The following is a 21,067-nucleotide window of genomic DNA, read 5'->3' as shown; positions in this document are numbered from 1 at the left end:
GCTTCCTATAATTCCAGCTTGCTGTACTCTGCTCCATGGTACAGCCCCTGTGTGACTCTGCCTGGTGACCTTCTCACTTTTAGAGTTGTAAGTAACATAGAGTTCTGCCTTTCATTTATCCAGAGTGCCAGTGTGTTGAGTCCTATCATTAAAAGAATCCTTAAATCTTGTAAAACAACTGTCACTGTGAGCAGGATGCAGCAGCCATGATCGTTGATTCTTGGATAGCTTCTTGAGTGTGTCTGCTCTTGGCTTACTAATTGATTTCAGACTACTGCAAGAGTAGTTTGGGAGCGATCTTGGGCCTGACGACAAGCTTGTGCATTAGAATTGTTCTGTCTGTGGGTGGTTACCACATCTCTCCTTATCCAAATGTCCTCAGCGCTGTAATTTTCAAAGTGAGCAGTGTGATGTGGGTAAATACTAGCCCAGGTGGGGGCCCATTTAGAACAATAGGAGTAATAGGCCATTTGAGTCATACTTTCTAGAATCAGGGTATTTTCCTTCAGGTGTGTTTCTGATCACAGCATGTGTTGAGTAGAGGTCTATTCCAGGAGTTGCCACTTCTTTGGTGTCAGTGTTTCTATATTGTTATTTGGGGGCAGTACCCTAGTTTTTCCATTTATTTCTAACAAACCCTGAGGAGGAAGATATTTGTTGGGCTCTGCACTGTAGAAAAATGGCACCCTGGTCTCATCGTCCACGTTGGTCAGGTGGGGGTAGTTGCCTAACCATACTGCCTCACAGCAGTGAGTTACTAGAGGAATAGAGGAAGGTGGATGTGACAGAAAAGGGAAGGTGTTGGATTTATTAACTCCTAATAGCCATATCCAGGATGGGGGTGGAAATGGAGAGCCACATTTGCTGTGTAAAAGAGACCATGTGGTTCTGATAACCACACTTTCACCTATATTTTACATACCGTAAAAACATCTTAATGGTGAAACCACCTCACAGTATCAATCTCTTAGGACCTATTTAAATTCTATTTTGTAAAAGAGCTGTTGTGAATTTCTCCAAAGCAATCATATCATAATCATATTTAAGAGCAGAAGAAACAACAGTAAGATTTATGTATTGAAAAAAAGACAGTTTATGCCACTCTCTCACCCTGTCACGATCTGTAGCATTTGTGGAATCACCTTAAAGTAACTCATAGAATGGAAAAAATAGGAAAAATAGATGGAATCCCTATCTCATAAGTTGCTTAAAGCTAACTCACAGACTCTAGTTTCCAATAGACTTGGGGAATAGGTCAGCACTGAATTTGTCAATTTCATTTTGCATGTATGTTGCTTGACTAATGCATTCACAAAATTTGTTTAGGGTTGCTTTACACCCAGACAATTTCTCTTGGAGCTCTTCATTCAAATCACTGTGGGAGTGAAATTTAATCTCGATTAGGCCACTGTAAGAAAACCAAAATAGTAACTTTAAGCCAAACTAAAATATGCTAATATAATTGTGTAAAAAGTAATGGTGTAATTACATTCAGACAATCACCTTAGTAGTCCCTGAAGTTAGCTAGATGATTGGATTCTTTTTCTGTGATCTACCAACTATTCCATTTCCCTGGTTATCCCAATAGGATTAGTCCCACCATTTTCAGAGTAATTTCCACAACAGTTAAAAGCCCAATATAAGCAGAAAATGGCATTTTCAAAAACAGGCTGCTTATGTTCTTATGTGTTCTCTTTTAAAGACATCGGTGGGGTTTTTTTTGGTTTTATTGGTTAAACTTTTTGGTTTTATTAGTTATTATTTAATTTGTGTTGCTTTCTTTTGTTTAGTATGTTTTCTGCTGACTGACTTCACTAGGGAAATTTAAAATACTGCATATTCCTTGAAATGCCTTGTATTATGCTGAGTATCAGAGCAGCTATAATCTTAGCTTAATGTTGGAAATACTCTACAACATTTCAGGACATAATCACCATTATAATGGCAACATAAGGAAATAAAACATTATTCAAAATTTGGTGGGTTCTACTTATTCTTAAGTGTTCTAATAAAATATCACAAGATGCTAATTACATAAAATGACCTACCCTAAATTAAATTATTTTATGATACTTTCTTTTAAGAACATAAATTAATACTAAGAGTAGGAGGAATACAATTGGATATTTATGTGGGATCTATGTATCCTAATGTTGTGAATATTTGAATATATCCAATTCATCTTCCACTGACTGGTGTTGGATTCCTATAGCTAATATACTTTTTAAAATTTAATATCGTGGCTTGTCCTTGTAAAAACTCTAAGTAGAATGAGATCTTCCTAAGAAATTTTTCTCTAAATTAATATTTCTACTGACTTGAGTTTGTTAGGAAATGAGTCATATCTGACTTATTTGCCACTCTATTCCTAACATTCAACAGAATATATGTCCAGATCAGAAACACTTTAATAATTATTTAATGAAGTATTAGTGAATGATTGAGAGACAGAGTTTGGATATTTTTTGAGGAGTTGATTGGTCAGGTTATGATCACAGTCTTAGCCTAATTTCAATAAATTTTGTGATTGTTTCAGTGATACATTCAAGTGGAATAAGTAAATGTCAGTTAAAAAATTATTTGAAAGAAAAGTCTAAGATATCGTCTTTGAAATATCAGTAAACTCATTTTGAAAATATATTTAAATTGTTTTTCCTCAAAGCACAACTCAAAAGTGTTGCAAGTCTTTATGAAAAAGTGATCATAACGCAAGAAGCTGTACATTTCATTTCAGAGGTTTCAAACACCATAAATGATACACAGAGTAAATGTACATTGCAACTAGTTTTGACTTAAACTCAGAACTTCTATGTAGTTGTATAGTTAAATATTTCAAATGATGGTAAATCAAAATCCATTCGACTCTTGGGGAAAAAAAACAGCAATCTGCTAAGTATAATACAAAGTCCAAGTTAGTATCATCAGGAAGCTTTGGCAAATTAAACCCTAGATGGTTGTAATATTATTGCATCTTACATATATATCAAAAATTATAGGCAACCTATGTTAAATAATAAGTCATAAATATGTATTGGAAAACATTGTGGTAAATAGATTACAAGTTGATTTGAGGGTATAAATAAATTCAATATAAATTTTCTGAAACACAAAGTATAAAGTATTATTTTTATAAATCACAGTTTGGGCCACATGTGTTTAGGAGTGCAGAGGATGGCTGAGTTGATTAGAAGCGGCGTTTTCAAAGGGATATCATGGTTTGGGGAGAAAGGAAAACTAAAATTTACATATTTTTATTGAATAAGTAACATGCTGTACTCCCTTTACATCTGGTAAAATTAGGAGGACTTTGAATGGCCTAACAACAAGTTCCCATCCCAACTCTGCTCCTATAGATAAGGTCCCTTGGTCGAGTAGCACTCCTTATCACATGAACCAGGTGCAGTTCCTACTTATTCCTGAGAGGAAGGTTTCAGTTTCCTGCCATCCTGCAGAATTATTCACTCAAACCAATCACATTCTCCTGTGGAAATCAAGGGGCACCTCTACCTCTTGATACTACGAAGCCTGCCTCACATAGCCCCTGGTTGTTCACTCTGTTCCTGAGTGCAGCCCCTGTGTGACTCTGCATGATGTACAATGTCCCCAACAATGACCTGTGAGGAGATATGACTAATAAACCTCTGTCTACTTCATCTATCCAGGGTTGAATGTTATGTGTTCAGACAGTGACATAATCTTAGGGTGGGATTCTCTCTCTCAGCAACGGGGTAAAGAGGAGGTGATTATAACATACACTGGGAAAAGGACATAGTTTTTCATTACAGAGAAACTATAAACAGGGTAACGGGAAACTCATTGGGATTCTAAGGATGAATTGTAGATTCAAGGAGAGCCCCAATAGATTATGAAGTGTGGAGTATAGAGAAGATTTTTGTTGGCAGAGGGAACACTATGAGAAAAGGTAAAGTAAAAAGAACGTGACGCATTCCAGAAACTAAAAGAAGTTCAATATTGATTGCAAAATACACCAAAGTAGAAAATTGATCTAAAGCAGTCCAGAAATATTCTAGGTCCTGAAATATCTTTTAAGCCCTATTAAGGAAGTGGAACCTAATTCTAAATGCATGAAAGACCACCAAAAGAATGTGATATTGTCAAATAATCTTTCTATTAATCATGCTCACTGAAGTTTGGAGAATTGAAGGAAGCAAGAGAATTGAAGGAAGGCACACAATATCCATATGACCCTTAATGGTAAAATTTATTTGACCACATGACCAAGGTGTTATCCCAAGTATACATTGGATAACATTTTTCCCTTACAAGTAATATGCTCTCAGTGCAGAGACACTTTCAGATCATACAAATATCCTGATGCTCATCCCTTCCACTGGGTTTAGCAGCCACTGATGATTCTTGCTTATACCAGCCTATACTGTGATATTTTAAAACATGATTTCCCAATTTCTACAATTCCACTACATTTACTAATCAGCAATCAACATCTGTAAGCTCACACTCTATTTTTTTACTGATCCATCTATCTTTCTATCTATCTATCTATCTATCTATCTATCTATCTATCTATCTATCATCCATCCAACTGTCTGTGTGTCTATCATTAATTTGAAGTCATGAATTCTTATTTTGAATGGTTTCTAGTTTATTACTGTCCAAATTTATTGTGGTGTTCAAATGTTTCTCAGATTGGGCAAGTGGAAGACTTGTCTAGCTGTTTCCTGTGTTTCTATTTGCCAAACATTGTTAAGAGAACTCCCTTAATATCTGGCATAAAATGATACAACAAGATGAGCTACAATCAGAGAAGTGTCATTCTTCCTTGTGCCCCATACACTCTGTTCCCCCACTCTTTTTTTTTTTTTAACATCTTTATTGGAGTATAAATTCTTTACAATGGTGTGTTAGTTTCTGCTTTATAACAAAGTGAATCAGCTATACATATACATATATCCCCATATCTCCTCCCCCCATCCTCCCTATCCCACCCCTCTAGGTGGTCACAAAGCACTGAGTTGGTCTCCCTGTGCTATGAGGTTTCTTTTTTTTTTTTTACTTGTATTTATTAAGGTTTTATTTCTCTTCGATCAAAAGTAATTTTTAAAAAGCCGTTGGTTTCTGGATTCTTCTCTATGAGCAAGCTCTCACTTTAAATGTTTCCTGATTACTGGCTGCTTCTCAGGCTAATAAAAGCCGCTAAATCACTGCTAGGACAAAGGTCCCCACTGTGGTGCACAAAAAAGAAGATTTACACTCATATGCTATGCTGAACAGCCTTGTCAGGGCAACACAGTGCCCTGCGTCTGTGATAGGTTAAAACAAACCACATGCCAGATCTGATTTCAAACTTACATAAGAGGCCAGTGAGGCTGTAGCCTCAGTGCTTAGGAGAATAAATTGGATTGGGAAGAGGCCATGAGGGAGGATGAGTGGGGACTAAGCTGTACAATTAGCATGTGCCTAGTTTTAATGACTGATTTCCTCAGATAGCCAATTTCCAATGTCAATTTGCTCCTTTGCCCATTTTTCTGTCAAATTCCTTTTTTTTTTTTTAATCTTTATTGGAGTATAATTGCTTTACAATGGTGTGTTAGTTTCTGCTTTATAACAAAGTGAATCAGTTATACATATACATATGTTCCCATATCTCTTCCCTCTTGCATCTCCCTCCCTCCCACCCTCCTTATCCCACCCCTCCAGGTGGTCACAAAGCACCGAGCTGATCTCCCTGTGCTATGCGGCTGCTCCACACTAGCTATCTATTTTGCGTTTGGTAGTGTATATATGTCCATGCCACTCTCTCACTTTGTCACAGCTTACCCTTCCCCCTCCCCATATCCTCAATATGAGGCTTCATCCCACTAGCTATCTATTTTACATTTGGTAGTATATATATATCCATGCCATTCTCTCACTTTGCCCCAGCTTACCCTTCCCCCTCCCTGTGTCCTCAAGTCCATTCTCTACCTCTGCGTCTTTATTGCTGTCCTGCCCCTAGGTTCTTCACAAGCTTTTTTTTTTTTTTTTTAGATTCCATATATATGTGTTAGCATATGGTATTTGTTTTTCTCTTTCTGACTGACTTCACTCTGTATGACAGACTCTATGTCCATCCACGTCACTACAAATAACTCAATTTTGTTTCTTTTTATGGCTGAGTAATATTCCATTGTATATATGTGCCACATCTTCTTTATCCATTCACCTGTCAGTGGACACTTAGGTTGCTTCCATGTCCTGGTTACTGTAAATAGAGCTGCAATGAACATTGTGGTACATGACTCTTTTTGAATTATGGTTTTCTCAAGGTATATGCCCAGTAGTGGGATTGCTGGGTCATATGGTAGTTCTATTTTTAGTTTTTTAAGGAACCTCCATACTGTTCTCCATAGTGGCTGTTTCAATAAATTATATTTATTCTCTTTCAGTTGAACTATTAGAATTTGCCTGAAGTATATTATATCTCATCTTATTCTATAGAATTTTTATACTTATTTTGTCAGTTTGATAATTTCTTTGCCTACCTGAGGTTCATAATCTAAAAAACTTCAAAAAGTTATTGTGATAATTGTAGATTCATGTACAGTTGCAAGAAATAATACAGGGAGATCGCTTGTACACTTTTTCCAATCCCCCATTGTAACAGCAAAACTATGGTTATAATATTACAAGAAGGATATTGGCAATAATGCAATTCACTAATCTTATTCAAATCTTTTCAGTTTTACTTATTCTCATGTGTTTTTGCATGCATGCATGTGTGAGTGTGTGTGTGTGTGTGTGTGTGTGTGTGTATTAAGTTCCACATGCATTTGTTACCTGTGTAGATCTCTGTATCCAGCACAACAGTCAAGCTACTACACAGTTCCAACACCACGAGGATTCCTCCTGTTATGCTTGTATAAGTGCACCTTTATCATTCCCACCCCCCTTGCTTTCCTCTGTCCCAAAGCACTGGTAACCATTAATCTGTCTTCCAGTTTTATAATTTCATCAGTTCAAAATGTTAGGTAAACGGAATTATACATTATGTAACTTTTAGGGACTGGCTTTTGTAGTCAACATAATTCCCTGGATATTTATCTAAGTTGTTTTGTGTATCAGTGGTTTGTCCCGTTTTGTTGCTGAACAGTATTCTATGAGATGGATGTACTAGTTGAACGATTCACTGTTGAAGAACATACATTCCCTCCCCACCCAGTTTTTGGTTATTACAAATAAAGCTACTGTGAACATTTGTATACAGGTTTTTTGGTAAACATACATTTTTCATTTCTTTGGGGTGAATTTCCAAGATTGCAATTGCTGGGTATGTGATAATTACATTTTTAGTTTTATAAGAATCTGACAAACTGTTTCCAGAGAGGCAGTATGATTTTACATTTCCACCAACAATATATCGATAATCCAGTTTCTCCTCATTCTCACAAGCATTTGGTCTTGTCACTTTTTTTTTTTTCACTTTAGCCATCCTAATAGATGTATAGCAATATCTCATTTTGGTTTTGATTTGCATTTCTTGATGGCTAATAAATCTTAATACCTTTCTATTTGCTTGTTTGCCATTTGTATATCATCTTAAATAAAACATCTGTTCTGTCATTTGAACACTTTTAGTTGGATTTTTGTTCGTTTGTTTTACTATTGAGTTTTGAGACTTTTTTGTATGTTATAGAACTAAACCTTTGTCAGATATGTGACTCGTAAATATTTTCTCTAACCCTGTAGCTTATCTTTTCATTCTCTTCACATTGGGCTTTCATTGAACAAGTATTTTTAGTTATGATGAGGTCTACTTTACTAAATTTCTTTTCCTTTAATTGATCATATTTTGGTGTCAATTCTAAGATCAGTTTGCCTAGCCCTAGATCCTGAAGATATTCCCCAGTGTTTTTTTCTTTTTCCTAAAATTTCTGTAGTTTTACATTTTATATTTAAGTCTATAATCCATTTTGAATTAATTTTTTTGTATAAGATATTAATTTTAGGTCAAGTTCCATTTTTCCAAGGATACTCAATTGCTCCAACATCATTTATTGAAAAGACTATCCTTTCTCCACTGAATTTCTTCTGTAATTTTGTCAAAATATCAGTTGAACATATGTGTGTGGATATATCTAGGTACTCTATTCTATTTCATTGATCTATATGTCTATTTCACTGCTAAGACCACATACTATCTCAGTTAGTGTAGTGTATCAAGTAGAGTGATTCTTCCCACTCTGTTCTTTTCTGTCAAGATCTTTTGAGCTCTTCTAGGACTTATCCCTTTCCCATTTCCATATAGATTTTGGCATAGGCTTGTCAATGATTACAAAATCCTTGCTGAGATTTTTATTAAAACTGCCTTAAATGTATAGATCAGTTTGTGAAAAAATAACATTTTTTTCACTCTTTTTTAAATTGGGGTATAGTTGCTTTACAATGTTGTGTTAGTTTCTGCTGTACAACGTAGTGAATCAGCTATATATATATATACATATATCCCCTCCCTCTTGGACCTCCCTCCCAAACCCACCCATCCCACCCATCTAGGTCACCACAGAGCATCGAGCCAAGCTACCTGTGCCATACAGCAGGTTCCCACTAGCTATCTGTTTTACATATGTTAGTGTATATATATCAATCCCAGTCTCCCAATTCATCCCACTACCCCTCCCCTCCATGGCCACACATCCATTCTCTACGTCTGAGTCTCTATTCCTGCCCTTCAAATAGGTTCATCTGTGCCATTTTGCTAGATTCCACATATATGTGTTAATATACAGCATTTATGGAGAACAGTATGGAGGTTCCTTTAAAAACTAAAAATAGAACTACCATATGACCCAGCAGTCTCCCTACTGGACACATACCCTGAGAAAACTAATTCAAAAAGACGCATGCACCCCAGTGTTCACTGCAACATTATTTACAATAGCCAGAACATGGAAGCAACCTAAATGTCCATCGACAGGTGAGTTGATAAAGAAGATGTGGTACATATATACAATGGGATATTACTCAGCCATAAAAAGGAACAAAATTGGGTCATTTGTAGAGACGTGGATGGGCTTAGAGTCTGTCAAACAGAGTGAAGTAAATAAATCATAAAGAAAAATAACATCTTTACTATGTCTTCCAACTTCCATGAGCAAATTACTTCTTTCCTTTCATTGATATTTAAGTATTATTTTATTTATTTCATCAGTACTTTGTAATTTTCAGCATACCAGACCTGTACCTCTTTTGTTAAGTTATATCTAAGTATTTCATTTTCTTTGGAGTGAATGTAAATGGTATTCTGTTTTGTTTTCAGTTTCAGCATGCTCATTGTGATATATTAGTATTAGTATTGCAATATATAGTTATATATAACTATGTATTTTTGTGCGCATATATATATATAAACATTAGTATAAAGTAATATAGTAGTGGGGTTGATTTTTGAGTGTCATCTTATATTCTGTTACCTTCCTGAAGTCACTTATTATTTCACTGATTTTATTTTTGTACATTTCTTATGGTTATCTGTGTATACAATCATGTCATTTGCAAATAAATATAGTTTTATTTCATCATTTTAAAACCTGTATGCCTTTTTCCTCTTTGCCTTATAGAATTGGTTAAACTGTCCAGCAATAATTTGAAAAGGAGTGGTGAGAGTTGAACAAGGTAACCTTGCCTTGTTCTCAATCTCAGAGAGAAAAAAATTGTTGACCATTAAGTATGATTTTATCTGAAGGCTTTTATAGAATTCCCTTTTCAAGAAGAGATAATCCCCCTATATTTCTAATTTCTTGAGAGTTTTTTTTATGAATGGGTGTTGGATTTTGTCAAATGATTTCCTGAATTAATTAATATGATCATATTTTTCTTTTTAGAGGGTTGATATGATGGATTATATTCATTAATTTTCATGTTAAACCAGCCTGGCATAACTGGGATAAATCACAATTTATCATGGTGCATAATGTTTTTTATACATTATTGGATTTAGTTAGCTAATATTTTGTTGAGAATTTTTGTGTCTAAGTTTATGAGAGGTATTATTCCTTAATTTTGTATTTTGTACTCTTTGTCTAGTATTGGCATGAAGGTTATACTGGCCTCATAAAAAGAGATGTGAAGGGGTCTCTCCTGTATCTTCTCAAAGAGATTGCATAAAATTGTTCTTAATTTTTCCTAAATATTTGGTAGAATTCTCCAGTGAAACCATGTCAGCCTGGGGGTTTATTTTTAGGGGAAGTTTTAAATTACAAATACATTTTTAAATGGTTATAAGACTAGTTGTATTATCTATTTTATCTTGGTTGAGTTTTGTTTGTTGATGGTCTTGGAGGAATTGGTCCATTTCTTCAAATTTTCAAATTTATGAGTGCAAAGCCATTCATAGCATCCCCTTATCTTTCTCTTAATAGCTACAGAATCTATTGTGATATGTCTCTTAATCCTAATATTGATGATTCATGTCTTTTCAATTTGTATGTTTGTCATTCTTGCTGGAAGTTTATCAAATTTAAAATTTTATTTTGAACATCTTGTTTACTTGGTTTTCTCTACTGCTTTCCTACTTTCAATTTCCTTGAATTCTGCTCTTTATTGCTTCTTGTCTTCTGCTTATTGTGGGTTTATTATACTCTTCTTTTCCTAGTATTTTAAGTAGAAACTTAAGTTATTAATTTGAGAACTGTTCTTATTGCTAATGTAAGCCTTTAGTGATACAAATTCCCCTCAGCACTACTTTAGATGACTCTCACATGTTTTCATATGTCTTATTTTAATTTTAATTAAGATCTATTTTTTAAATTTTCTTTATGAATGCCTTTGGATTATTAAATGCCATGGATTATTAAAAAGTGTGTTTTTTAAATTCCTATGTTTAAAAATGTCCTGCTGTCTTTCTGTTGATTTCTGGCTTGATTACATTATGATCAGAAAACACACTCTCTATGATGTAAATTTTTTTTTTTTAAATTGCTGCATTTTGTTGACCCTCTAAAGGTGTTCTTTCTTTTTTTTTTTTTTTAATAAATTTATTTATTTATTTTTGGCTGTGTTGGGTCTTCGTTTCTGCGCGAGGGCCCTCTCCAGCTGCGGCGAGCGGGGGCCACTCTTCATCGCGGTGCGCGAGCCTCTCACCATCGCGGCCTCTCCCGTTGCGGAGCACAGGCTCCAGACGCGCAGGCTCAATAGTTGTGGTTCACGGGCCTAGCCGCTCCGCGGCACGTGGGATCCTCCCGGACCGGGGCACGAACCCGCGTCCCCCGCACTGGCAGGCGGACTCCCAACCACTGTGCCACCAGGGAAGCCCTGATGTAAATTCTTTTAAATTTGTTTTATGAAGTTTGATTTAGGGTCTAGGATATGGTCTTTCTTGTTGAATCTTCCATGATGAATTAACTTCCTAGGACTGCCATAACAAAGTCCCACAAATTGGTTGGCTTAAAATAGCAGAATTATTATTATCTCACAGTTCTAGAGACTAGAATTCCAACAACATATTTAACAGTGTCATGTTCCTTCTGAAACATTGTATGGAAATCCTTCCTTATATCTTTCTAGTTTCTGGTGGTTTGCTGTCAATCTTTGACCTAGTTTGGCTTCTAGATGCATCACTCCACTTCTCCATCTTCACATGGTGTTCTCTCTGCGTTTCTGTCTGTTTTGACTCTTCTTATAAGGATACCAGTCATACTGAATTAGGGGCCCATCCTACTCCATTTTGACTTTGTCTTAACTAATTGAATCTGCAATGGCCCTATTACTCAATAAGATCACATTCTGAGGTGCTGTGGGTTAAGACTTCGACATATCTTTTTTTGGAGGGACACAATTCAATCTATAACACATTAGCACTTCAAAAAAATGTGTGTTCTGCTGTTATTGTGTGGAGTGTTTTATATATAACAAATTAGATCTTGTTGGTTTGTTACATTGTTCAACTCTTCCAAATGTTTCCTGATTTTCTGTCTAGTAGCTTTATCAGTTGCAAACAGGGGGTTGTTGAAGTCCCCTGCAGTAATTGTGGATTTGTTTATTTCTCCTTTCAGTTCTATCAACTTTTGCTTCAGAAGTTTTGGGGACCTGTTTTTTGATATGTACATATTTAGGATTGCTTTGAATTTTTGATGGATTGATCCTTTCTTTTATCATTATGTATGTCCCTCTTTTTCTGTAGTAACTTTCTTTGTTATAAAGTCTATTTTATTAGTTATTAATATAGTCACTTTTGCTTTTTATGGTTAATATTTGCATGCTATATCTTTTTCTGTCCTTTTACTTTTAAGCTATGTATGCCATTGAATTTAAGCATAGATTCTTATAAGTAGCAAGCTGGATTGAACTTTTTAATCCACTCTGATAATCTATCTCTTGACTGGTGTATTTTAATGACCAATTACATTTAACATAAATATTGATGTGTTATTGCTTAAGTCTGCCATTTTTATTTGTTTTCTATGTGTTTTCTCTGGTATGTATAATTGTTTCTTTTGCTTTGTTTTCAAGAGGGTTACTTGAACTTTTTTTTTTTTCAGGATTCTGTCTTCATTTATTTATTGTGATTTTGAGTATATTTCTATAGTGGTTGCTCTGGATATTTCAATTTACATAAATATTTTGCCACTTTGTGTGATGTGTGGAAAACTCAGTTTCATTTAGATTTTTTTCTTCCACACTTCTAAGTATTATTGTCTTGATGGTGGTATAATTTTTGTTTTAATTATTAAATATGTTTTATAAGTTCATAAGGAAAAGGATAACATATTGTATGTACTCATATTTCTTCTATTTTCATTGTTCCTTTTTCTTCCTTGATGTTCCAAGATACCTTCTTTTATAATTTTTCCATTTTGGGTACAGTTATCTAATTATATTGATCCTCTCCCCTCTTCATTACTATTTCAACAAGATAAATCTTATAGTATATTTCTTAAAATGCTGTCGTGCAGAGTTCAAAGATAAATAACTTTTTTCAGATATATTATTCTAAATTCATAAATAAGTTTTATGTATAGATATTTCCTTAAAGAAAGCTGTCACATATTGCTCAAAATCTCAGCAGACATATGGTATTCTTATGTATAAGTGGTAATGCACATGCCTTTTCATTCATGTATCGGTGTAAAAAGATTCCGATTCAGCAGATAGTTCATCATTCATTAGTTAAGCAAGAGAAAAATAGCCTCATATACAAGTCATAAACTGAAAGATCTAAAAAATCAAGTAAACTTGTATGTTTACTTGATAAAAGAGTAAGATAAAGGTAAAACAAATGGCACTGATCTCAGGGAATCAATGATCCAGTTTTAAAGAATATTTATTTAGCTAGGGAAGCTATAGCAACAATCCAAAGAATGAGGAGAACACAAACAAAAATTATTTAAAAAAAAAATCCTGTTCTCTTTGAACTGAAGTTGTGTGTGTGTGTGTGTGTGTGTGTGTACTAAATGATCTAGAATCAAATATTAGCCCACAAATTTTACACTTAATTCAACATATTTTATCATTTACCCTTTTATAATCAGTTGATGACATTGCAGCAATTTTAAATTAAAGAAAAATAATTCTCAAGAATTGAACAGCTATATTTTCAAATATTTATTTTATAGGAATGAATGTAAAGCCAAAAGATGAGTACCTATGCAGTTTTAAATGCAAAGTCATTTATAAAAGAGGTTTCAGTATGCAAAATCTCTTATAACTACGTGACAGGTTATTCACTACAGTAGTTTGCACAGTTCCAAACACCATTTATAATGGAAATAAAGTAACTCATATTTTACCTGAGGAGGTTTTATTGAATTTTATTATTTTTATTCTATTTAAATATGCATTTATAATATAAATATATAAAATATAAATTGATCTTTATTGATAATATTTTCTGTTTAATGACATAAAATCGAAGAGTCACACCAAAATTTGTATGTAAATTTTTGAATTCTTGAAAAGAAAACTCGAAATACTCTGGATGTTTTTTAAAAATGAGGTAAGTACTCTAGGCTCTAGGTTGTGAATCATGCCTGTTATATGAGCATCATTCTTTATTGTATTAAACTAAGAAGACCTCTGAATTTGATATATTTATAAACATACTAATTAGAGTGGGTATAGAATTTTATTTATAAATTTTTGTTAGATAAATGCTAATAAATAAAATAATTGACATAGTTCAGAGTGGAGTACATTCAACTGAGAACTTTCTGCCTTTTTTCCCATTTTTTTCCAGCCTTATTGAGAGGCAATTGACATATAACATTATGTAGGTTTTAGGTGTACAACTTAATGATTTGAAACACATATATATTTCTTAATGATTACCACCATAATATTTAGCACATTCATCACTTCACATAACTACTTTTTTATATGTGTGTATGGTGAGAATATCTATAACCTACTCTTAACAACGTTCAAGTATGTAATACAGTATTCATTTCTGAAACCTATCATTTATTTGTCCCTGCTTAGTAGTATTAATAACAATATTATATTCTAAGTTCTTTCAACACCCGATGACTTGCATCACAATGTCCCTTGGTCTGTAATGTCTTTCTCCATTTCATTTTTACTTAATTGTCCTTTTAACCACAACTCATTTATCACAGTCCTCAAGAAAAGATCTCTGATTTCCAGTATATAAAGTATCCTTTATGAAAGCATCCTTCTGTTTGTGTTTATAGGTATCTGATGTTTACCTGTATCATTTCAAGCATAGTGTTAATAGATTAGGCCCTGGAGTCTTCAATTATTCATCTGGTGTTCAAAGCCTCATTCTATTATGTTCTTTCTGTGTGATCTTGAGCAAGTTATTTAATTTTTCTGTCTCTTAGTTTCTATCTATAAAATAATGATACTATGATTACCTATCTCCTAAATTTGTTTTGAGGAATAATTGAGTAAATATTTGTAAAACATTTAGAGTGTCGATCACTTCCTAAGCAGACAGTAAGATTTTAACCACTTTACTTACACATATAGTGACAGTTCATTACTTTTTCTTAAATCTTTGACACAAGACTTAACTTTTCTAGACAAGATCTATCTTTTGTCTGGGTATCACATGGCCAAATAGAGCAAGAAACAAACATTTAATCAATTTTTGAACAAATGATCATATATCAAATTTTCTTAAAGTTATTTAAATTGTGCTTTAAAAAGCATCTCATAAGAGGTACTTTTTTTGAAATTGAAAACCTCCATACATCGATAAGGGATTATAGGACTTTGGAGAGAGTGAATTTAGGAGTTCTTCAATATTTAACTATTTTAATAAATATAGATTGGTTTCATGCAGAAAAATTAATATTCTCATCATTTATTCACCTGTAAAAACATTAAGTGCTCAAAAATATGAATAAATAGATAAATGAGTGTACTTTTTAAAATGATTTTCACTTTCTAGTACTTTGAGTTACACTTTTCGCACTTTTTTATGCAGGGACAGTGGACTCATGGATATAATTAGTATATCTACTTCAAATGTATTCTCTACTCCTAAAATTAAATATTTTTCCCTTTCCCCTATTTCCATAGAGAAAAGAGAAAATTTAATGTCTGTATATGCTAATATTTTAGGTAGATATAAAAAAAGACTCAAGATAAATTTTTGGAAACTAGAAAGAGAAATATTGGCTCTGTGCAAGGATCATTTTTCTAGTCACTAGAAATATTTCACAATTAAGAAAATAATTTTGTGAAAGTCCTTTTGGCTACAGCTGTTCAGACACCAGGTGAATATATTTAAGGAATTTTATGAATCAGCATCTACACTGTAATAAGGTTTTATTTTATGAATTCTACGTTCCCTCTAATGCTATGACTATGGAAAACTGTGATTTGGTTGAAACATAAATAGATGCTTTAGCAATTTAGTGCCAGATATACCAAATACTCTTGGAACCTAGTAGATAAAGTGTTTTTGACACCATGTTAGAGTCAGCATAGCAACTTCATGTTTGCTTAACACCAGCCGTCACCAGATCTGAAGGTCACAGGTCCACTCTAAATCCAAACAAATCTCAAGAATTTTCTTTTCTAGAAAGTTTAATTATCTTAACTACAAATGATATCAAGTAGGAATATAGAGAGGAAAGATTTTAAATGCCATCTTAGAGCTGTTGCCTGAATTTAGGATTATAAAATTACAATATTGTCAAGATGTGATTCACCTTCTATGACTGTTTCTTTCCACCTGTTTCCTTTCTAATGTTCTCAAACACTAACAGCACAAGAATCAAAATTGAACTTACGTGCTGGGTAAGTCAGATGGTTAATCACTGCTAATGACCTAGTCATTAACATGTGAACCTGGGTGATCAAAATTATGCTAGTAAGGAAGGCATCCTTTGCCTGGTTTTTGCTTGTTTTTAACCACCCAGTCCCTAGGCATTGGTAATGAAACCTCTCAACTTCTGTCTAATCTGTTCCCCAACACCACCACCTAGTATGAGTTACTTTCAGCATGTGTGAAATTGCTCATACATCTTTCTATATTGGAAAGAAAAGCAGAAGACTTCTCTTGTACAGCAAACTTGTCTTCCACATTCAGTGCACATTTAATTAAAGAATGAATGTTAAGTAAATTGTTGATCATTTTATAGAAAAGTAGTCTCATAATTCACCTTTTTGTTATTCCAAATCATAATCGATGATTTTGGTAACATATTTGAAAATTAAGTGTATAACATCCAACATCGATACCTGAATGGAGTTATAACAACATTGATTTGCTGTAATTCATTTAAAAATATTATGAACCATATGCTGCTGTCTAACTTACTACAGAAATTTCCAGATTTTTGTTTTATGTTTGCATTTTAGAGGTTCCCACACACATTTCTCATTTAATGAAAAATTCTTTGACATATTATCCAATGAAATATATTGATAAGAATGAAAATGAGTTCTCCCAGATCAGGTGTAAATAGAATTGTTATATTTTTATTGTATCTTGTCATGGATCTTAGCTTGTGTGTGTGTGTGTGTGTGTGTGTGTGTGAGAGAGAGAGAGAGAGAGAGTTCAAAAGGAAGAGAAAACTTTTACTTTAACAACTACAAAGTTTTTATAAACACAAATGATTTAGAATCAGAAAATTGCATGTAAGTTTCTCCTCTGGCACTTACATATACAGACTTGGGCAAGACTTCACTGCTTTAGTAGAAAAATAACTCTTAATACACAGAGTTGTTAACAAATAAATAAAATAAAGCAAAAAATCCATAGATACAGAGAGCATATTAGTGGTTACCAGAAGGAAAAGAGGGCTGGGGGAGTGTGAAATGGGTGAAAGGAGTCAGCAGTATGGTTATAGATGGTAACTAGACTTGTGGTAGTGATCACTCTGTACTGTACACAGATGTTGAACTACAATGCTGCACACCTGAAACATATAATAATAATAATACAGAGTTATTAAGAACATTAAATGAGAAAATGTACATGAAAGGCTAAATGCCTGACACCAAATGTGTCTCCAAATTGACATATGTTTAAAAAAACCAAACAAACAAAAATAAAAACAATGACTATTTAATATCAGTTAGTATTTAGGGGCAAGTGTACTGGAAAATCCCATCTGAAAATCACATTTTATGATAGGAGGTAGAACACTCCAGACTACTCAATTATCTCTCCATTCTCCCACACTTCTATTTTTCAGTCTGTCTAATCTATTATCTCTCACCATACTAAATTTGTGCTTTATATAACAAAGAAAATAAAAGTCTTCAGGTATTTTGCTTTCTTTTTTAGCTTGCAAATCCATTCACAAATCTTTATGTTGATACTCATTTAATTTAGGTGACAACTGCCTATCACTGGAATCAATGTAACAGTCTGTTGACTGGTGCTACTAGTCTATTCTCTCCTAATCCCACACCACCTAAAATCTAAGCTTTATATTGTGATCAAAGTGGTATTTAAGAATATAAACTGGATCCTCTCATTCTTCATTTTAAAACATTTTTATAGTCCTCTAGTTCCCTATAGGCATAGTCCAATCTCTTAGTATAATATACAAAGCCTTTTATGAATTGTTCCTGACCCTTTCTTCATCTGTCACCATCTCCCTTTGGTGAGGTAATATATTCAATTAAATAGTGTACAGTTGCTAGAATGTATTATACCTTTTTTTTCCCCTCACGACAGTGTCTATTCATCCCTTTCACTCCTTTTCATCCACTTATCTCCTACTTCTGCTAGCTTCCATTTCCAAAACTGGATTCAGTATCCCTTTTATGTGTTCCCAAAGCATCATCTCTACTTCTAAAGAGTATACAATGGCTTATTTCTTTTTGCCTATCTTCCAAACGACAATAGAGGTTTTGAAGGGAGACACAGTACTTGATACATATTTGGAGCTCAGTAAATATTTGTCAGATTAGTAGTGAGTTTGGGTTATTGTTATATTTTCTCACACAGAAATTTGTCTTTGGGGGCTACTGTGATTTTAGTCCTTGAAAAAGTCTACTAGTACAGAATCACATTCTGAATAATTTTATTAATAAGCTTTCTGTTTGCTTCTACACAAATAGGAAAAAAAGCATGACTTAATACTTATATTTTTCAAGATACATTCCTTGTATGAATATCAAATGCCTTACAATTCATATGACAGCTCAATTTAGCACTATTTCAATCGCTGCTGAGCACAGCCGAACTTTAAAGCCAATAAAAGTATGAAAATGTTGACATATCAATTCTTTATAAATTCATACATAGAGTGAGGAAAATGGACTGCTTGGAAATCTAGCAATTGCCTGAGATATTCTGTAAGCCCACTACAAAAAAACAGCTTATATAAGTGCTCCATATAATTGGGGTACTGTTATAAAAGCTCTAACTAGCAGTTGCCAAGTAATTTCCATTATATTCTTAACCTCTTTTAACATACAAATGATTTTGTTTTCTAATATTACTTTTTGTCAAAGTGTTTAAAACTTGACAATTTGTTTTTTTGTTAAATTTCAGAGTAAAACTTATACATATTTTATTATATATGTGTGTGTGTGTGTTTGTTAAACTGTGTATAAGCATATATCATAAACATTAATTTCAAAAATGAATTTTAAAGACTTTAGTGGACATCCTAACAATCCAACAGTAAAATATGTGTGCCATGAAAGAAGCTGACAAAGGGATAAAACATAAATTGTCAAGAACAAATATTAAGCCATTTATCCAGTTCAAAGATAATCAAAAAAGTGCAAAATTTAACGTCTATAATTGTACAAATCAAGACATAGTTCCACAGCAAGAGATAGAAAATACAACCAATAATGACTTAAAAATATAGGAGTAGCATCCCCACTTGTACAAGAAATTCAAAAGAAAGCAAACATTTCAATTAGTTCTCTAGTTCAACAAAGTTAGAATCAGTAATTTCCTTTGTGATAACATGATCTTGTCCAGCTGCAGACAATACATTCATCTAAGGATCAGAATAAATTGGTAAGAATGGAGTGGTGGCATGTTTCTTTAAACGAGAATGTGAAATCACCTTGAGGATCCTCAGATGTCCTGAAATATCTTGTTGACAATAATTGTTTCTTAGGCCACAGTTAACTGGAAAGGAGATAAGGAAAGAAAGAATTTGCATTTCCAAGCTTCTATATAAAGACAGGCAAGGGAGAGAGGACAGCAAATTGATGATATTTTATTAATTGCTGTATGATTGAATGATTGCAACTCATACTTCCTGTTTAACACTTCCAGAGAAGGGGAATTATCTGGTTTGTATAAGCAGAGATGAGGACAAGAACACCATTTAAGTATTTCTTGACATTGTCTATTGTGCAGTCTTTTCATCGGAACACGTGTTTCATGTCTTTTTTCTGAAAGCATATACATAAACCCTTGGTTAGAATTGTAGGTCTCTGATAAAGTCATGTTTGGCCTTATCAGTGTAAGAAAACAAACTTTCTTACATTTTCAATAGGAGGTGACCTTCACCTTTCAGCATAACTGCACTGTTTTGACCCTTTTTATATTTTCATTCATAGAGCATATTAATATATCTTGGTGAATTGAAAGATGACTAATGGAAACTATTAATCGTATGAGGCACATGGGGAGGCAGCGCATATAGAAGATCTGCTGGGGCACTATTTACTGGGGAAACAGGATGAGGAACAGGTGTGTGATCCCTCCACCCAGTGGCTATTCCACTCTGGGGTGGCTCACAGAAACAAGAAGGGCTGGATATCAGACTCAAGTAGCTGAGGAGGTTTTAAGCTACACATCTAGGGAAGCCCTTGCCCCTGCCTTGGTGTGATCATGAATTGGTATGCCACACTGTAACTCACAGCCAGCTTAGTTTTTGTGGTTGGGGGGTAGTACTCAGTCTTACTTTAGCATGACGGAGGGCCTGAAATACAAACACTTTTGTACAGCTATAGGATATAGTAAGCCATTGGAAGATTCACCACATCAGTAATCATTGCTGGGGAAGTAACATAATGTGATTGAGGAGCTGAGATCCAAGTCTTGCGGTTGAGCAGGGTCAGTTGTCTAGGTATTGGGCAAGAACTTGATTCAATAGAGTATTACAGGAAGCCAATCTTCTTCTAAAAGGTCAGGCTGCAGGGTATCAATTAATTCAGGAAGACATAGTAAAACATATCATTTTAAAAGCAATATTTTAACTGGTCTTAATTACACCTCCCAATTAAAGTCCTGTGAAGAATTAGAGTCTTTGTGTTAGAGTTGCTCAATATGTGACGTTCTCTGTCAAAGTTTTAGAAATGTATTGCAAAAAGTGCATAAAACTTGTATTTCTGGCTTCTGTAAAATTTGGCAGTTTGTATAATGATGCTTGTATAATGGAGAAATGAAATAACTCCTAAGCTATACTGATAGTTTCAAAGAGAAAATAACATTTTCTGAAAAAACACTAATTTAGAATTAAAGCCATTTTACTTTACTAAGGAACAAATATATTCTGAATTTTATTATGAATTTTATTTCACTATTATTAGAGGATAAGTTATAAAATGATCAATATCCTAACTATCTGCAATTACTAAAAGCTTTGACTTTGAAAATGTTATTTAAAAAGTTGTTGTCCTCTAATTTAAATAGTTTCTGATCATGTTTGTGTCATTC

Source organism: Eubalaena glacialis, chromosome 16 (assembly GCF_028564815.1).
Source record: "Eubalaena glacialis isolate mEubGla1 chromosome 16, mEubGla1.1.hap2.+ XY, whole genome shotgun sequence".
Lineage (NCBI taxonomy): Eukaryota > Metazoa > Chordata > Mammalia > Artiodactyla > Balaenidae > Eubalaena > Eubalaena glacialis.
Note: the sequence above shows the minus strand (reverse complement) of the source record.